Genomic DNA, 19013 nt, shown 5'->3' on the forward strand with positions numbered 1-19013 from the left:
CCCGCATTAAGATAGGTGGATAGACTGAGCAACGCGGATGAAAAAGCAAATCACAAACATGCATGTCTGCTTTGTTTGATCAGTCTCTCCCAGTAAGGGCTGAAGATACAACTTGTTCAGGATTTTTCAGGAGATAATGATGTTAAAGTGTCTGTTACACAATAAGTGGCGATGTCCTTTCTGCTGGCAGTGTATGAGATCCCTGTGGACTGTACCCTTCGTATGCCTGATGGCTTTCTGAGAGTGCGTTTTGGAATGAGGTTGACTGACCCTGGCAGAGAAGATTTTTTCAGAATTTACAGTGCAGAAGGGGCCATTCGGCCCATCCAGTCTGCACCGGCTCTTGGAAAGAGCACCCTACCCAAGGTCAACACCTCCACCCTATTCCCTAACCCAGTAACGCCACCCACACTAAGGGCAATTTTGGACACTAAGGGCAATTTATCATGGCCAATCCACTAACCTGCACATCTTTGGACTGCGATCATTTATCTTCCTACACTGCAGGGCGGTCCTCTTATGAGATCCACATGTATTGACCTCCCTGGTGACCTCCTCCCCAGCTGATGTGATGAGGTTGTCAGCCCTCTGGTTTCCATCCTGAGGGTAGATGACCTCTTGCCAGCACTGGACTGTCTGGAGAAGTGGCTCCAGGGAGCTGTCACTAAATTTCGATGGGGGTGGGGGGTGTGGGTGTTGTTTCTTCTGGTGCCATCACTCACCCAGGCTGAAAAGAGTGACTGCTGTGTGTGAGTGCCATTTAAATATGGTGCTTTGACTCCATGAGGTATCGCAGGGCGGAAGAATCCCAGCCCGCGCTGCCTCAAAATCATGAGCTCCTCATTGATGCATAAATAATGAACTGAAAAGTGGATGAACTGGCATGAGAGCCTACCTGCCACCCAGTGGGAATGCCAGGTTCCCCACCTACCACCACATTAGTCTCCGGAATGGAAAATTCCACCTGCAGTGTTCAATTGTTTAGTGTTTGTTTATGTATGTCTGGTATCTTTACGCTCTGTTCTCTGTTTATGTTTAGTTAAACCTGGGTGTGGTGACTGAGAGAGAGCGAGACTGATCTGAGGGTAACCTGCTGTAAACAGACAATTTGAAAGCAGTGAATGAAGCTCCAGTTCCACACACACAATCTAGAGTGTATCATCTCCCCATATCTCCGAGGCAGAAAGCAGAACGGACCCATAATTGTAGTATGTTATGAAGCTGGGCTCTTCAGATTTTGGCATTTGCTTGAATAAATCTCAGGGACTGAGAAACCCAAGAGCTATAGGGAGGCAATTCCAAATAAATTCAATGCATTTTATAGCATTGCTTATGGGCCAGGAGACTGACAACTGCTTCAACCTGGTCAGCCAAGGAAATCTTCTGAGGAAGGATGTTCTTGCTCTCGAGGGAGTGCAGCAAAGGTTTACCAAACTGATTCCAGGGATGGCGGGACTGTCATATGAGGAGAGATTGACTAGGTTGAGACTGGAATTCAGAAGAATGAGGTGGGATCGCATAGAGACTTATAAAAATTCTAACAGGACTAGGCAGGTAGATGCAGGGAAGATGTTACAATGGGTGTGTCCAGAACCAGGGGTCACAACACGGATCAGGATAAACCATTTCGGACAAAGATGAGAAGACATTTCTTCACACAAAGAGTGGTGAGCCTGTGGAATTCATTACCAGAGGAAGTTGGTTGATGCTAAAACTTTGAATATATTCAAGAGGCGGCTGGATATAGCACTTGGGAGAATGGGATCAAAGGCTATGGGGAGAAAGCAGGATTAGGCTATTGAGTTGGATGATCAGTCCTGATTATGATGAATGATGGAGCAGGCTCGAAGAGCCAAAAGGCCTCCTCCTGCTCCTATCTTCTATGTATCTATGTATCTTCTGCCTCGATTTGGTTGCACTACCCTTCCCAAAAGCCATGATCTCTTGTTTGCCCTCATCTCTCCCATTTGCTTGTTGAACATCACACTTCTTCAAAGAGCAGCCTTTCCAGTCCCCCCTCTCCTCCTGATTGCCACTTCATCCCTGAGCCTCCCCTAAGATGTTTCCTGGTTGTCAGAGACGAGCCTCCACCCCCAACAATCATCCCGTGCTCCAGAGCTGTGGCTTTCTACCACTGAATGTCCTGATCAGCAGGCAGCTGGATCCATGACAGATTTTCATGGGCATGACGGTGCGGGACGCAAACTTGGATTTCGCCGGTAGCGAGACAACGGAGTTGGAATCGGCACCGAGCGCAAGCCTCGATTTTCCAATTCTATGCCTGTTCACAGTTCGCATTTCTGGCATCGCGAAGCGGAGAATCCTGCCCAATATCTGGGATATGTAAATAGTTAAAGACTAACAATAAACAGATCATGATTAAATGTACAAATGTCAAGTTCTCACTAAAGAGACATCTAAAGAACCCATATTACAAGGCACTAGAAAATGTGCATTCCAATCCAATTTTATAAATTCAGTAATTACATAACATAAACAAAAATAATCATCTTTGAGCATTCCATTAGTTCCTGTCTTTGGTGTGCCTGTGGCTATCCTAGTGCTCCTACAGTTCTTCCCCAGTGGCTGCAGCATAGCCGGTGGAAAACTGTTGACATTGAATTGAGGAGACTACCGAAGACCTTGGAGCGTGACCTTGGGCAGCACTGGGCCCAGATGGATCCAGAAGTGAGTTTGTAACAGTCTGAGCTTTGCCTGCAGCGCTCAGACCCTTGGTGGAAGCAGTCTCTGCTGCAATGGAAGCTGTGACACGGCCGTCAGGCATTACATCAAGGTGAATTCCACCAATGTGCTGATACGGGCGACCACCCATATGTTGGAAAGGATGGGCTCCAAGCAATGACCTGCATCAAACTATTGCTGGGCTCATGCTCCTCGGCATTGTGTGCATGTTTCTGATGGGCTTTCCGGTGCGTGAAACAGTTGATTGTGCATACCCATCAACCTTTCCTTCTGTAGCCAGGGCCATCAAAGTCCTCACCTGACTCCTCTTCAATAGAATTATAATACATCCTCCCCTCCCTGGTGAACTAACACGTGCAATATCCTTTCACCTGGCTCTTACGTACTTGTGCCCTTGGTCTCACACTGTGCAAATCCCTCCTCAACTGAAGTCTCTAAATAACGTGTCGATCTATGCGCTGATGGCTACGATTGTAAGATTGAGTGACAGTGTTTCTTCACCATCACTGACTTTCTCCTGTCCCTCCACTGACTGGGAAGATTCCAGTTATTAGTTATATGAAACAAAAAAGGGGCAAGGGTTGTGTTGTGGTGAGAGCAGAAGAGACAGTAAGGTGCCTGCTCCCACCATCTCATGCTTGTGCATCTGAAGAGAACGTCAGATTAGGAGCATGTGGGGAGAGAGAAAGAGGATTAGACATACAGATCCCCTCATCATTGATCTCTCCAGCCCTGTCAGTAGGTTCAGGCTTAGTGATGCCCCTTCCTATGCTGACCACCATTATCTCCTCCACAGCGTTTAAAACACCTTTGTCCTCCTGTGGTTCAATTTTACTCACCATCTTTACAGCTTTCCGGACTTAACATTGAGTTCAACAACTTGAAACTGTGAACATTCTCCTCCACCTTTTGGGTAATTATAGGCCGATTGGTTTGACGTCAGTGACAGTGAAATTGTTCGAAAAGATTCTCAGAGGTAGGATCTACGGATATTTGGAAGCGAATGGTCTTATTAGCGACAGACAGCATGTTTTTGTACGAGGGAGGTCATGTCTCACTAATTCGATTGAGTTTTTTGAGGAGGTGACAAAAATGATTGATGAGGGAAGAGCTGTGGATGTTGTCTACATGGACTTTAGTAAAGCATTTGGTAAGGTCCCTCATGGCAGGTTGATTCAAAAGATTAGATCATAGGGGTCAGGGGTGAACTAGCTGGATGGATCCAGAACTGGCTTTGCCATAGAACACAAGAACATAAGAACTAGGAGCAGGAGTAGGCCATCTGGCCCCTCGAGCCTGCTCAGCCATTCAATGAGACCATGGCTGATCTTTTGTGGACTCAGCTCCACTTTCCGGCCTGAATGCCATACTCTTAATCCCTTTATTCTTCAAAAAACTATCTATCTCTATCTTAAAAACATTTATTGAAGAAGCCTCAACTGCTTCACTGGGCAGGAAATTCCACAGATTCACAACCTCTTGGGTGAAGAAATTCCTCCTAAACTCAGTCCTAAATCTTATTTTGAGGCTATGCCCCCTAGTTCTGCTTTCACCCGCCAGTGGAAACTACCTGCCCGCATCTATCCTATCTATTCCCTTCATAATTTTATATGTTTCAATAAGATCCCCCCTCATCCTTCTAAAGTCCAACGAGTACAGTCCCAGTCTACTCAACCTCTCCTCGTAATCCAACTCCTTCAGCTCTGGGATTAATCTAGTGAATCTCCTCTGCACAACCTCCAGTGCCAGTACGCCCTTTCTCAAGTAAGGAGACCAAAACTGAACACAATACTCCAGGTGTGGCCTCACTAATACCTTATACAATTGCAGCATAACCTCCCTAGTCTCAAACTCCATCCCTCTAGCAATGAAGGACAAAATTCCATTTGCCTTCTTAATCACCTGTTGCACCTGTAAACCAACTTTTTGCGACTCATGCACTAGCACATCCACGTCTCTCTGCACAGCAGCATGTTTTAAATATTTTATCATTTAAATAATAATCCCTTTGCTGTTATTCCTACCAAAATGGATAACCTCACATTTGTCAACATTGTATTCCATCTGCCAGACCCTAGTCCATTCACTTAACCTATCCAAATCCCTCTGCAGACTTCCAGTATCCTCTGCACTTTTTGCTTTACCACTCATCTTAGTGTCGTCTGCAAACTTGGACACATTGCCCTTGGTCCCCAACTCCAAATCATCTATGTAAATTGTGAACAATTGTGGGCCCAACACTGATCCCTGAAGGACACCACTAGCTACTGATTGCCAACCAGAGAAACACCCATTAATCCCCACTCTTTGCTTTCTATTAATTAACCAATCCTCTATCCATGCTACTTTTACCCTTAATGCCATGCATCTTTATCTTATGCAGCAATCTTTTGTGTGGCACCTTGTCAAAGGCTTTCTGTAAATCCAGATATACCACATCCATTGGCTCCACATTATCTACTGCACTGGTAATGTCCTCAAAAAATTCCACTAAATTAATTGGGCACGACCTGCCCTTTATGAACCCATGCTGCGTCTGCCCAATGGGACAATTTCCATCCAAATGCCTCGCTATTTCTTCCTTGACGATAGATTCCCTACCACTGAAGTTAGGCTCACTGGCCTATAATTACCCGCTTTCTGTCTACCTCCTTTTTTAAACAGTGGTGTCACGTTTGCCAATTTCCAATCTGCTGGGACCACCCCAGTGTCTAGTGAATTTTGGTAAATTATCACTCGTGCATTTGCAATTTCCCTAGCCATCTCTTTTAGCACTCTGGGATGCATTCCATCAGGGCTAGGAGACTTGTCTACCTTTAGCCCCATTAGCTTGCCCATCACTACCTCCTTAGTGATAGCAATTATCTCAAGGTCCTCACCTGTCATAGCCTCATTTCCATCAGTCACTGGCATGTTATTTGTGTCTTCCACTGTGAAGACCGACCCAAAAAACCTGTTCAGTTCCTCAGCCATTTCCTCATCTCCCATTATTAAATCTCCCTTCTCATCCTCTGAAGGACCAATATTTACCTTAGCCACTCTTTTTTTGTTTTATATATTAGTAGAAACTTTTACTATCTGTTTTTATATTCTGAGCAAGTTTATTCTCATAGTCTATCTTACTCTTCTTTATAGCTTTTTTTGTAGCTTTCTGTTGCCCCCTAAAGATTTCCCAGTCCTCTAGTCTCCCACTAATCTTTGCCACTTTGTATGCTTTTTTCTTCAATTTTCCTTGTCATTGAACCCATATCTTCATGTAACAACCTGCCGCATCGCTTACCATTTACGTTTTTACTTCCCGTTTTATTCCTTTTAGTATTACTGGGCCTATTCACTGAGCTCCCCTCAGTCACTGTACCTTGTACTGTCGCCCTTTTTGATTTTTTTTTATAAATTTAGATTACCCAATTATTTTTTTCCAATTAAGGGGCAATTTAGCGTGGCCAATCCACCTACTCTGCACATTTTTTGGGTTGTGGGGGCGAAACCCACGCAGACACGGGGAGAATGTGTAAACTCCACACGGACAGTGACCCAGAGCCGGGATCGAACCTGGGACCTCAGCGCCGTGAGGCGGTTGTGCTAACCACTAGGCCACCGTGCTGCCCTGCCCTTTTTGATTTTTGACTATGGCTTCTCTGTCTTACACTTTCCCCCCTCACTGCCTTTTGTTTCTGTCCCTGTTTTACTACCTTCCGACTTCCTGCATTGCTTCCCATAGAAGACAGAGGGTAGCAGTGGAAGGATGTTTTTCCGAATGGAGGGCTGTAACTAGTGGTGTTCTGCAGGAATCAGTACTGGGACCTCTGCCCTTTGTAATATACATAAATGACTTGGAAGAAAACGTAGCGGGTCTGATTGGCAATTTTGCGGATGATACTAAGATTGCAGGAGTTGCGGATAGTGATAAAGATTGTCAGAGAATACAACAAGATATAGATAGGCTGCAAAATTGCGCAGAGAAATGGCAGATGAAGTTTAACCCGGACAAAGGCGAGGTGATGCAATTTGGTATCTCCAATTCAGGTGGGAGCTATAAAATCATTGGCAGAACCATCAGGAGCATAGAGACACAAAGAGATCTGGGCATGCAGGTCCACAGATCCTTAAAAGTGGCAGCACAGGTGGAAATGGTGGTAAAGAAACCATATGGCATGCTTGCCTTCATGGGACAGGGTATCGAGTATAGAAGCTCAAAAATTATGTTACAATTATATAGAACGTTGGTGAGGCCACATTTGGAATACTGTGTCTAATTCTGGTCACCGCACTATCAGAAGGACTTGGAGGCTTTGGAGAGAGTACAGCAAAGGTTTACCACGCTGTTGCCTGGTATGGAGGGTAATAGCTATGATGAGAGTGTGAATAATCTGGGATTGTTCTCCCCAGAGAGACGGAGGCTGAGGGGCGACCTGATAGAAGTTTATAAAATTATTAGGGATATAGATAGGGTGAACAGTTGGAGGCTTTTTCCCAGGGCAGAAATGACAATTACAAGGCGGCACAGGTTCAAGGTGAGGGGGGAAAGGTTCAGTGGAGATGTGCGGGGGAGGTTTTTTACACAGAGGGTGGTGGTGGCCTGGAATGCACTGCCAAGTGAAGTGTTTGAGACAAATACATTAGTGACCTTTAAAACTTATATAGATAGGCACATAAACAGATGGGGTATAGAAGGATACAGGCGGTTGGTGGAGATAGGACACGTGATCGGCACAGGCTTGGAGGTCTGAAGGGCCTGTTCCTGTGCTTATTGTTCTTTGTTCTATCAATTTTGTTCTATCTTTTCCTGCAAGAAAGAGGAAAGTGTGTGACTAAGTGTTCTGTGACAAGTTTGGGTGATGTGGTTATCATGGGTGCATAGCTGCCAGTATTTGTCTGCCTGAGGATGAGGTAAAGTTCCAAGATTTAAGGGTACTGATTGACAGAGAGCATTTGGTAACTGTGTGATGGAGTTAATGAATTGAACAGTCGATGAGGCTAACGGTGATGTTAGTGGACTAAATCAGCTGAAGATTGCATTAATTCACTTTGACTACTCTGATCAGTAAACATCCATGTTCTTGCAGCAATGCTCCTGAGCAAGGGCTTAGAGGGTTCCTCATATCCTGCACCCCCATCCCACCAGAATTTCGAAGGGCAGCACAGTAGCATAGTGGTTAGCACTATGGCTTCACAGTGCTATGGTCCCAGGTTCGATTCCCGGCTTGGGTCACTGTCTGTGCGGGGTCTGCACGTTCTTCCCATGTCTGCGTGGGTTTCCTCCGGATTCTCCGTTTACTCCCACAAGCCCCAAAAAGACTTGCTTATTAGGTGAATTGGGCATTCTGAATTCTCTCCCTCTGTATATCTGAACAGGCACCGGAGTGTGGCAACTAGGGGCTTTTCACAGTAACTTCATTGCAGTGTTAATGTAAGCCCACTTGTGACAATAAAGATTATTACTATTAGAATGCTGCTCATTCTCTCTACCTCTTCCACCAGGTCCTCCCCTGCATTATCAGAAAACATGGGGCTCACCCTCTCGCACGCTCAGGCAGTACAGATTCAGTTTGTAAAGGACTCCCAACACTCCATTCAGCCACAATGTGTCACCCCTTTAAGAGGTGCAGTCTACCTTTACCTGGTGCAGTCAATGTGCTACCTGCATTGGAATTAGGTGCAAAGGACCAGCCAGGTTTCTGGCATTCAATCAGGCGGGATGCCTGAGGCAAAAGTGAGGTCAGCGACGTAACATTGGAGTGCGAGCCTGCGAGGCCTTCACTGAGGCGAAGAGGCGCTGGCCAACAGCCGTCGAAGGGCGATTCTCGGCCTGCAGGTCAGGGTGGAGGAGGGGAGGTGAGCAACCGACCAAAAGGAACAGAGGCTACCAGGTCAGATAGTCAGCAGCGGCAACCAGCCAGCCAGGGGCAAGTGTGGTTATCGAGGCCCGAGGTCCGGCCACCTGAGTTAGAGGTGAGCAGAGCAGCAGTCGGCAGGCATGAAGAAGGCCAGGCAAGCACCGGCGTCGTGTCTTGGGGAACCGGGAGCAGCGATCAGAGGGAACAGGGTGACTTGACCAGCTCCAGAGGACAGCAAGGCAAGGCTGAGAGTGAGAGGGCTGGGCAGCAATCAACATCTTCTTTCCTCTTATTGTTTTTGCATGTTCAATTTACTGCCTTTTTTGGTGCCAGTCATTTCTCTCTCTGATTGGGGTGAGGATCTGCAACATTGGGGTGGGGTTCGATGTCATTGCGGAGGGGACTCAACATAATTGGGGGCAGGGCAGGGCCGGCTCAAGGTACCGGCAACTCGGGCAGTCGCCCGGGGCGCCATGTGCTAGGGGGCGCCATGAAGGTGCGGGTCCCGCACATGCGCAGTTGGGCCGGTGCCAACCAGCGCATGCGCGGTGGCCGCCCTCCCTCAGGCCGCCCCGCACAAACATGGCGGATGGATCCAGGCTCGCCGGTGGTCACTCCGGTGCCCCCCCCCCTCGGGCCCCCTCCGCTCCCCCCCTCTGGCTCCCACCCCCCCCGCCTCCCCCCCGCTTCCCCCCATCCCCCCTCCCCCCCCCCCCCCCCCCCCCTCCTGCCTCCCCCCCTCCGGCCCCATCCCCCCTCCCCCCCTCGCCTCCCCCCCTCCCGCCTCCCCCCCTCCGGCCCCGTCCCCCCGCCCCCCCCGGCCCCCCCCCCCCCCCCGGCCCGCCCCCCCCCCCCCCCCCCCCCCCCCCCGAAGGGCGCCGAAGTTCAGCTTGCCCGGGGCGCCAGCAACCCTAGGGCCGGCGCTGGGGCAGGGTGTGGTGTCATTGAGGGGGTGGGGCTCAGCGTCATGGGGGCAGGCCGTCATTTCACCAGCGGGTGGGGCATGTCATGGGCCCCTCAAGAATAGGGAGAGTGCAGAGACCCCAAAAGTGTAAGACCGCACCTGGGTACCACAAAAGTGCATTGGGTAACCCTTCTGGAACTTCAGAGTTAAGGGGCGCGATTCTCCGATGTCACGCCGGTTGGGAGAATAGCGGGCCGCGTCAGTTTTTCATGCGACGCCGGTCTGACGTGCTCCTGCAATTCTCCCAAACGGACAAAACTGTTCCATCGTGTTAAGCGCAGCAAAACCCGGAGAATCGCCCGATGCATCCAAAATGGCGATTCTCCGGACCCCCTGTTATTCTCCAGCCTGGATGGACCAAAGTCCCGACGGCGTGACCCCAGTTCACGCAGTCGCCGTCCACACCTGCTTTTTAAAGTTGCCAGCCATTCGTGCTGGCTGATGCTAGCAGTGAGGAGGTGAGCGGACCGTCCCGGAGTCTTCGCAAACTGGGGAAGGCATCCCCGAGAACGCAGCGGCCAGTTGGGTGGGGGGGGGGGGGGGGGGGGGGGGGGGGGAGAGCGCGAAGTGGAGGGGGGGAGGGGGGTGGGGGGGAGGAGGGAGAGGGAGTAGGTGGGGGGGGGGAGGGGGAGAGCGAGAAGTGGAGGGGGGAGGGGGTGGGGGGGAGGGGGAGAGGGAGTAGTGGGAGGGGGAGAGGGAGTAGTGGAGGGGGGAGAGGGAGTAGTGGAGGGGGGAGAGGGAGTAGTGGGAGGGGGAGGGAGAGTAGTGGGAGAGGGGAGAGGGAGTAGTGGGAGGGGGGGGAGAGGGAGTAGTGGAGGGGGGAGAGGGAGTAGTGGGAGGGGGGAGAGGGAGTAGTGGGGGGGGGGAGAGGGAGTGAGTGGAGGGGGGAGGGGGGAGAGGGAGTAGTGGGGAGGGGGGAGAGGGAGTAGTGGAGGGGGGAGAGGGAGTAGTGGAAGGGGGGAGAGGGAGTAGTGGGGGGAGAGAGGGAGTGAGTGGAGGGGGGAGGGGGGAGAGGAGTAGTGTGAGGGGGGGAGGGGGGGAGAGGGAGTAGTGGATGGGGAGGGGGGAGAGGGAGTAGTGGGATGGAGGGGGGAGAGGGAGTAGTGGGAGGGGGGGAGAGGGAGTAGTGGGAGGGGAGGGAGAGGGAGTAGTGGGAGGGGGGAGAGGGAGTAGTGGGAGGGGGAGAGGGAGTAGTGGGAGGGGGAGAGGGAGTAGTGGGGGGAGAGGGAGTAGTGGAGGGGGGGAGAGGAGGAGTAGTGGGATGGGGAGAGGGAGAGTAGTGGGAGGGGGGAGAGGGAGTAGTCGTGGGAAGGGGAGAGGGAGTGGAGTGGAGGGGGGAGGGGGAGAGGGAGTAGTGGAGGGGGGGGAGAGGGGAGTAGTGGGAAGGGGGGAGAGGGAGTAGGGGATGGGGAGAGGGAGTAGTGGAGGGGGGAGGAGGAAGCTAGGGGAGGGGGAGAGGGAGTAGTGGAGGGGGGAGAGGAATAGTGGAGGGGGAGTAGTGGGAGGGAGGGGGAGAGGTCGAGTAGGGGAGGGGGGAGAGGGAGGAGTAGTGGGAGGGGCGAGAGGGAGTAGTGGGAGGGGGAGAGGGAGTAAGTAGGGGGGAGAGGGAGTAGTGGAGGGGGGAGAGGGAGTAGTGGGATGGGGGAGAGGGGAGTAGTAGTGGGAGGGGGGAGAGGGAGTTAGTGGGGGGGAGAGAGGGAGTGAGTGGAGGGGGGAGGGGAGCGGGAGTAGTGGAGGGGGGGAGAGGAAGTAGTGGGAGGGGGGAGAGGGAGTAGTGGATGGGGAGAGAGGGAGTAGTGGAGGGGGGAGAGGGAGTAGTGGGAGGGGGAGAGAGGGAGTAGTGGAGGGGGGAGAGGGAGTAGTGGAGGGGGAGTAGTGGGAGGAGGGGGGAGAGGGAGTAGTGGGAGGGGGGAGAGGGAGTAGTGGGAGGGGGGGAGAGAGAGTAGTGGAGGGGGGAGAGGGAGTAGTGGGAGGGGGGAGAGGGAGTAGTGGGAGGGGGGGAGAGGAGTAGTAGTGGGAGGGGGGGGAGGGAGGGAGTAGTGGAGGGGGGAGATGGAGTAGTGGAGGGGGGGAGAGAGTAGTGGAGGGGGGAGCGGGAGTAGTGGGAGGGGGGGAGAGGGAGTAGTGGGAGGGGGGGAGAGGGAAGTAGTGGAGGGGGAGAGGGAGTAGTGGGAGGGGGAGAGGGAGTAGTGGAGTGGGGAGAGGGAGTAGTGGAGGGGGAGTAGTGGGAGGGAGGGGGGAGAGGGAGTAGTGGGAGGGGGGAGAGGGAGTGAGTGGAGTGGGTCGTCCACCCCCGGATGCAACATCTCAGGCGCCCTGCTATGGCAGGACGGTGATGAGGACACGGCCGCTGGTTGCCCTGTGGCTGATGGGCACAGGCCACTGACGCACCGGTGAGGAGGACGTTGTTAACTGCCCGTTGGACTCAGACAGTGACCAGGGGTTAGGCTGCCCGCGTGTCAGCAGTGCGACCAGGCCACCGGGACACACAGGTATCCCGTGGCAGGCGGCTGCCGAGGTGTCGAATTACCTCCGTCTAACATGTCGTTTCTCTGCCCCCCACCACCCTTCTGTAGGTGACCATGTATTCGAACCGAACGGCGATGTTCAGCGTAGTGGTTGGGGCCGCTGCACTGCATTTGGAGATGCAGCAGCATCCAGTGCGACATCCCACAGTGGATGCAGGGGCAGCTGCAGCAGCAGAGGGAATGGCCGCGGAGTGGCCCGTCGTCGCCGTACACGCCGCAGGTGCTCAGGGCCGGTATGTGCAGGGGGATGCCGACGGGAACATTGACCCCCAAACGCTGAGGACGGCACAGGAAGCGGGTACTGATGTCGAGCAGCATGGGGGGGAGGAGGAGGAAGAGACACTGATGGTGGAGCCAGAGGCGACAATCGAAGCCTGGGGTGTACCGTGCCCGGATCTCTTTCGAGACACTGCCGGACATCACCTGCAGGAGGAGACTCTGGTGCAGCAGAGAGACATTAGCACATATCTGCCACCTCGTGCCGCACCTCGCCCCACGTGGAACGGGAGGAGGACACGCGATACCGGTTGCCATCAAGGTGACGGTGGCACTTAACCTCTATGCTACCGGTTCCTTCCAGTCTCCGAGTGGGGACCTATCCGGGATATCGCAGGCATCGGTCCACAGGTGCATCCTGGACGTGACCGACGCCCTGTTTGCCATCGCGGACCGCTACATAACCTTTCCTGAGGACCGAGCAAATCAAGAAGCACGAGCCCATGGATTTGCCAACGTGGCCGGGCTACCGATGGTCCAGGGAGTGATTGATGGTGTTCACGTCCCCATGCGCCCGCCTGCAGGCAACAGGGAAGTGTTCACTAACAGGAAGGGGACATACTCTTTTTAAAAAAAAAAATTTTTATTGAAATTTTTGAAAAATGTATAACAGAACAATAATAATAACAATAATAAACACCCTCCGGACCCGTAACAACGCATATAACGAACCCCCCCACCCCCCCCAACCCGATGAACAACAAAATAAATTTAAAATAAATTAAATTAACAAAAACAATACCTCCCTGAAGCCCCCCGCCCCCCTCGGGTTGCTGCTGCTGCTGACCTCGTTCCCTATCGTTGCGCCAGAAAGTCGAGGAAAGGCTGCCACCGCCGAAAGAACCCTTGTACCAACCCCCTCAGGGCGAATTTGACCTTCTCCAGCTTAATGAATCCCGCCATGTCATTGATCCAGGTCTCCACGCTTGGGGGTCTTGCATCTTTCCATTGCAACAAGATCCTCCGCCGGGCTACTAGGGACGCAAAGGCCAAAACACCGGCTTCTTTCGCCTCCTGCACTCCCGGCTCCACCCAAACCCAAAATATTTTGAGTCCCCAGCCTGGCTTGATCCTGGACCCTACCACCCTCGGCACCGTCCTCGCCACCCCATGCCAGAATTCCCCCAGTGCCGGGCATGCCCAAAACATATGGGCATGGTTCGCTGGGCTCCCCAAGTAGCCAACCAGTCCTAAAATGACCGGAGGGTTGATACATTATGGGGAAGGGGCAGTTTGACAATCGAGTCAATCCTTTAGTGCTCGATCTCGCGTTTACCATGTGTGATAATCGTGCCCAAATATATCACTTTGTTTTCCAAAATTTGGGCCTTCTTGGGGTTTACTTTGCATCCAATTTGTTGTAGGAGTTCCAGGAGTTCGGACAGAAGCGAGATGTGCTCTGCCTTGGTGTCTGTCTGCAGTAATAGGTCGTCTACATACTGGACCAGACCTTTGTGGCGAGAAAAATTTGATAAACTATTTGCCAGCTGTTGGTGGAAAATGGAGGGGAAGTTGTGGAATCCTTGTGGGAGGCATGTCCACGTATACTGCTGACCTTTAAAAGTGAAGGAAAATTTGTACTGGCACGCCTTTGCCAATGGAATGGACCAGAATCCATTACTGATGTCCAAAACCGTAAAATATTTGAGTTGAGTCCCTGTTTGAGCATGGTCTCGGGACTTGTGGCTACCGTGGGGCTGCTGCGGGGGTGATTTTGTTGAGTTTCTGGTAATCGATGGTCAGTCGCCATGATCCATCAGGCTTTCTCACTGGCCAAATCGGGGCATTATTAATAGAGGCTACTGATCTAAGTACGCCCTGCTCTAATAAACTATCAATTACTTTTGAGATTTCTCCCTCTGCCTCTTGGGGAAATCCATATTGCTTTGGGGTCTAGGGTCAGGTCCCGTAATTTGAACCGAGCCAGCCATCCTGCCACAGTCATGTTTATGACTTGCAAATGCTGTCCTGTTTTTCTGCAGAACTGCCCTAACCTGTTTGTCTGCACTAATCGTGGTCGGGTCAAACCAAAAATCGCCGACTGCGCTAACCTTATTAGCATACTCACCTACTGTGAGCGTTGCGGGGGCACTTGCTGACTTTGCCATTTTCCAGACACATTGATTTACTGGGTCAAATGACAGGTTGTGGGAGTTCATGAAATCAATTCCCAAAATGTGTTCTGCTGTGTGGGGCAGATCGACTAAAACTGAGGGGTGTTTGGTCGTAATATTGCCTATCTGAATGAAGACAGGGGCTGTGATGTGTCCCTGCTGTGAGTGGCTTGTGAAGCCGCTGAGGGTGATGGTGTCTGTAGTGGGCCACGTGTCTTTTTGGAACATTGTGGAGGAATTAATTGTGGTGTGGGACCCTCCTGTGTCCCAGAGAAATTCAATGGGCTGTCCCCGTATTTTCACTGCAACGACCGGTCGGCCGGACCTATCCCAAAGGGTGTCGCAGACCCAAGTGGGGGAGCCCGAACACCGTCAGTCAGTGCTGTTCATGTCTGCCTGGTCTGAACGGGTGCCAACACTGTGAATAGGCTTTGCCCTATTCCTTTTTTTTTTAAATATAATTTTTATTGGAATTTTTTACAGAAAATATAAAACATAACGACAAACAATGAAATGCAACAAAATAACCCATAATAACTGTAACACCCCCAGACCGTATCGACGCATGTATCACATCCCCCACCCCCCCAACCCCAATGAACAACAAAAGAACTTAAAAATAAATTTAAATTAAATAAACAAACATAGTTATCGTCCGGCCCCCCCCACCTTTTCCCTCCCCCTTCCCCCCCCCCCCCCCCCCCCCCAGGTTGCTGCTGCTACTGTCCCCGTACCCTATCGTTGAGCCAGAAAGTCGAGAAAAGGCTGCCACCGCCTAGAGAACCCTTGTACCGACCCTCTCAGGGTGAATTTGACCTTCTCTAGCTTAATAACACTCCTGTGGTTTCTGTGGGGGGCTGTTCCTGCCTTCGTTCACCCATGCGGGGTTCTGGTGTGCTCTAACTGCTTGGATATCTGCCTCTGCCTGTGCTTCCTCGGGTTTCCTAATCGCGGGTTTGTTATGTACAGATTGCTCCCAAGCGCGGGACAACCTTTGTAAAACCCATTTTTCGTTGTGCGCTTCTTCCGAGGGGTCATAATTAGTACAAGCTCTTTGTCCTGCCTCTGTGGCATGGGAGATAAGGATGTGGGTCCATTTGGCCGTGTCATCGGGGGACAAATGGGCGCGGGTTAAGTCACCGAAAACGGCTGTAAACTGGATCCACAGGCGTCTAGCAAACGCTGTGGGGTGTTCAGTTTTCTTCTGCCTGCACTTATTCAGGCCTTCTACTGGGTCACCTCTTTGCTTCAGGGTCCCCACCCCACTTCTGTCCCTAGTTTGTCCTCCCATTTCCGTCTGGTCTCATCCAGTGGTGCACGGGCTCTGTCCAGTAGTTGTCCATACATTTTCCCACGCAGTCCCCCTTCTTTACTGTCTGTATTTATCAGGTCCTCTAACAGTGTGGTCTCCTGGGCCCAGGGGTACCCTACTATCTCTTTGCGGAGGTAGTGTTTTATTTGCAGGTGTCTTATTTCCTGTCCTGTCGGCGGTTCCCATTCCTCCGTCAGTTCATCCAGTGTCGCCGGTGTGTGCTCGATGTAAAAGTCGCTAACTGTCAGTGTGCCCCTGTCCTGTCTCCATTTCCGAAAGGTGGTGTCTAGCATGGCTGGGGGAAATCTGTGGTTGCCGCAGATGGGGGCCATGGGGGACATCTTAGTCAACCCCAGGTGCTGTCTTATTTGGGCCCACGTTTTCAGTGTAGCCGCTACCACTGGGCTTGATGTGTATCTTGCTGAGGGGAATGGGAGTGCTAAGGCCCGGAGGGTCGTTCACTTGCAGGAGGCCTCCTCTATCCGCACCCACTCTGGTAATGCCAGGCCACCTTTGATTTCCCTCTTTTTCAGTGTTGGCTTGGGAACTCTCGGATTCTTACCACCCCCCCCCCCCCCAACCCCAACATACACACACACACACACACAAATGGCATAATTAAGCTGTCTACATTTTGAATCTTTTTTGGTCTTTTTTGGGGGGTTTTTTGGTCTTGTGGATGAAGATCAGTATGGCTCTGAACAGGATGAGGAACCTCGGCAATGCGTTCATATGATTGTCTGCACCCTCCCTGCCAGGGAGAGTGGGAGTGAGCCCCACCTCTGTAGGTCCTTTTTAACTTCCTCCACCAAGTTTGTCAGGTTCCACTTGTGGATCTGTAACCAGTCTCTGGCTATTTGGATCCCCAGGTATCAGAATCTGTCTTGGGCTGTTTTAAACGAGAGCCCCTCCAGTTGTCCCTCCCCGTTTGGGTTCACTGGGAACGCCTCACTTTTGCCCAGGTTGAAATTGTAACCCAATAAGGTTCCAAACTCTTTCAGGATCTGCATGATTGCCTTCAGTCCTTCCTGTGGCTTCGAGACGTATAGGAGCAGGTCATCCGCATAGAGTGAGACTCTGTGCTCTCCATCTCCTCTCTGGATGCCCTTCCAGATTTTTGCGCCAGCAGGGGTCTCATCAGGGGTATAATTGCTAGTGCGACCAGGAACAAGAACAATGGGCATCCCTGCCTTGTGCCTCTTTGTAGCTGGAAGTATTCAGTGCTGATGGTGTTGGTTCGAATGCTCACCTTGGGACCGTTGTACAGGAGTCTCACCCAGGCGTTGAATCCCACACCTGCTCAAACCATTCCAGTACCTCGAGGAGTTGTTCCATTCGACTCTGTGTGGTAGTCACCACTGTTTGTATATATCACGTAAATGAGATGTAATACGGTAAGGCTCCTGTACTACAGATACGGGGTAGATCCCTGCCTGCTGGCTCCGCCCAGGAGGCGGAGTATAAATGTGTGGGCTCTCCGATCTGCAGCCATTTCGGCAGCAGCTGCAGGAGGCTACACAACTCTGCTTAATAAAGCCTCGATTACTCTCTACTCTCGTCTCGTCGTAATTGATAGTGCATCAATTTATTAAGCAGAGATTTTACAGCGGTGGAACTCCGCATTAAGCCAGATCGCCTACAGCTGCACCCTTAAGCAGACAATGCCAAGTCGGTCATCGCCCACTGGCTAGCTTGCTTTGAAGCCTACATCAGATCAGCAACAGAACAACCCTCAGACGCAAAGAAACTCCAGATCCTGTATACACGCCTGAGCTCCGATATCTTTTCCCTTATCCGGGATGCACCCACCTATGCCCAGGCCATGCGCTTCTGAAAGAGAACTACACTCGGCCGACCAACAAACTCTACGCCAGGCACCTCCTGTCAACACGGCAACAACTCCCCGGTGAGTCATAGGAAGATTTCTGGCGTGCCCTGCACGCCCTGGCGAGGGACTGCGGTTGCCAGGCAGTTTCAGCATTCCGAACATTCTGAACTCCTAATTAGGGACGCTTTCGTTACGGGCATAGGGTCGGCGTACATCCTCCAGCGCCTCTTAGAAGGGGCTACCCTCGACCTCGCGGTTACCAAGAAACTCGCGACCTCACTAATGGTAGACTCCCATAATGTACAAGCGTACGCCCCCGACCACACGGTGCCCCCCTCCCCCTCCTGGACATCATAGACCCCGCCAGCAACTGCCCCCAGCCAACCCCAAGCCTGAACATCATGGACCCCACCAGCGACCGCCCCAGCCAACCCCAAGCCTGCGCCGCGCGGCAGACAGCCAACCCGGGGGGCAAACTGCAAGGTCTGCGAGAAGAAAGATCATTTCGCTGCGGTGTGCCAGGCCCAGTCGATCACCGCTGTAACCAGGCCCATTGTTCCTGCACTCCCCACGTGCGACCCGTGGGCGCCACCATCTTCCTCGCATCAGACCTCGTGCGGCCCGTGGGCACTGCAATCTTTAACGCCGCCCGTCACATGCGCCCCTTGGGCGCCGCCAACTTCGGCGCCTCAGGACCCCTACTCGTCGGGCACCTCATCAGGCCACTCATCGACCGCAACCGCCGCAAACGAGCCCGGGGCCTACCAACACAAGCCGCAGCTCGCCTCCATCATGCTCGACCAGTCCCGGCCACAAAACCTCGCAACGGCGTCGACAACGGTAAAAGTCGATGGGCACAAGACATCCTGCCTTCTTGACTCTGGGAGCACGGAGAGCTTCATCCACCCCGATACGGTAAGGCGCTGCTCCCTCGCGATACACCCCATTACCCAACTAATCTCCCTGGCCTCCGGATCCCACTCAGTTGAAATCCGGGGGTACTGCACCACCACCCTCACCATCCAGGGCATAGAGTTCAGCAACTTTGGCTCTATGTCCTCCTCAACCTCTACGCTATCTTGCTACTCGGCCTGGACTTCCAGTGCAACTTCCAAAGTCTCACTCTGAAATTTGGCGGGCCCCTACCACCCCTTACTGTCTGCGGCCTCACGACCCTTAAGGTCAACCCACCTTCCCTGTTTGCAAACCTCACCCCGGATTGCAAACCTGTCGCCACCAGGAGCAGAGGGTACAGTGCCCAGGACAGGACCTTCATCAGGTCTGAGGTCCAGTGGCTACTGTGGCCCCTGGAGAGCCCAGTGGTAGTTGTAAAGACTGGGGAGAAACACAGGATTGTCGTTGACTACAGTCAGACCATCAATCGGTATATGCAGCTCGACGCATACCCCCACACGCATATCGGATATGGTCAATCAGATTGGACAGTACCG

Source organism: Scyliorhinus canicula, chromosome 1 (genome assembly GCF_902713615.1).
Source record: "Scyliorhinus canicula chromosome 1, sScyCan1.1, whole genome shotgun sequence".
Taxonomy (NCBI): domain Eukaryota; kingdom Metazoa; phylum Chordata; class Chondrichthyes; order Carcharhiniformes; family Scyliorhinidae; genus Scyliorhinus; species Scyliorhinus canicula.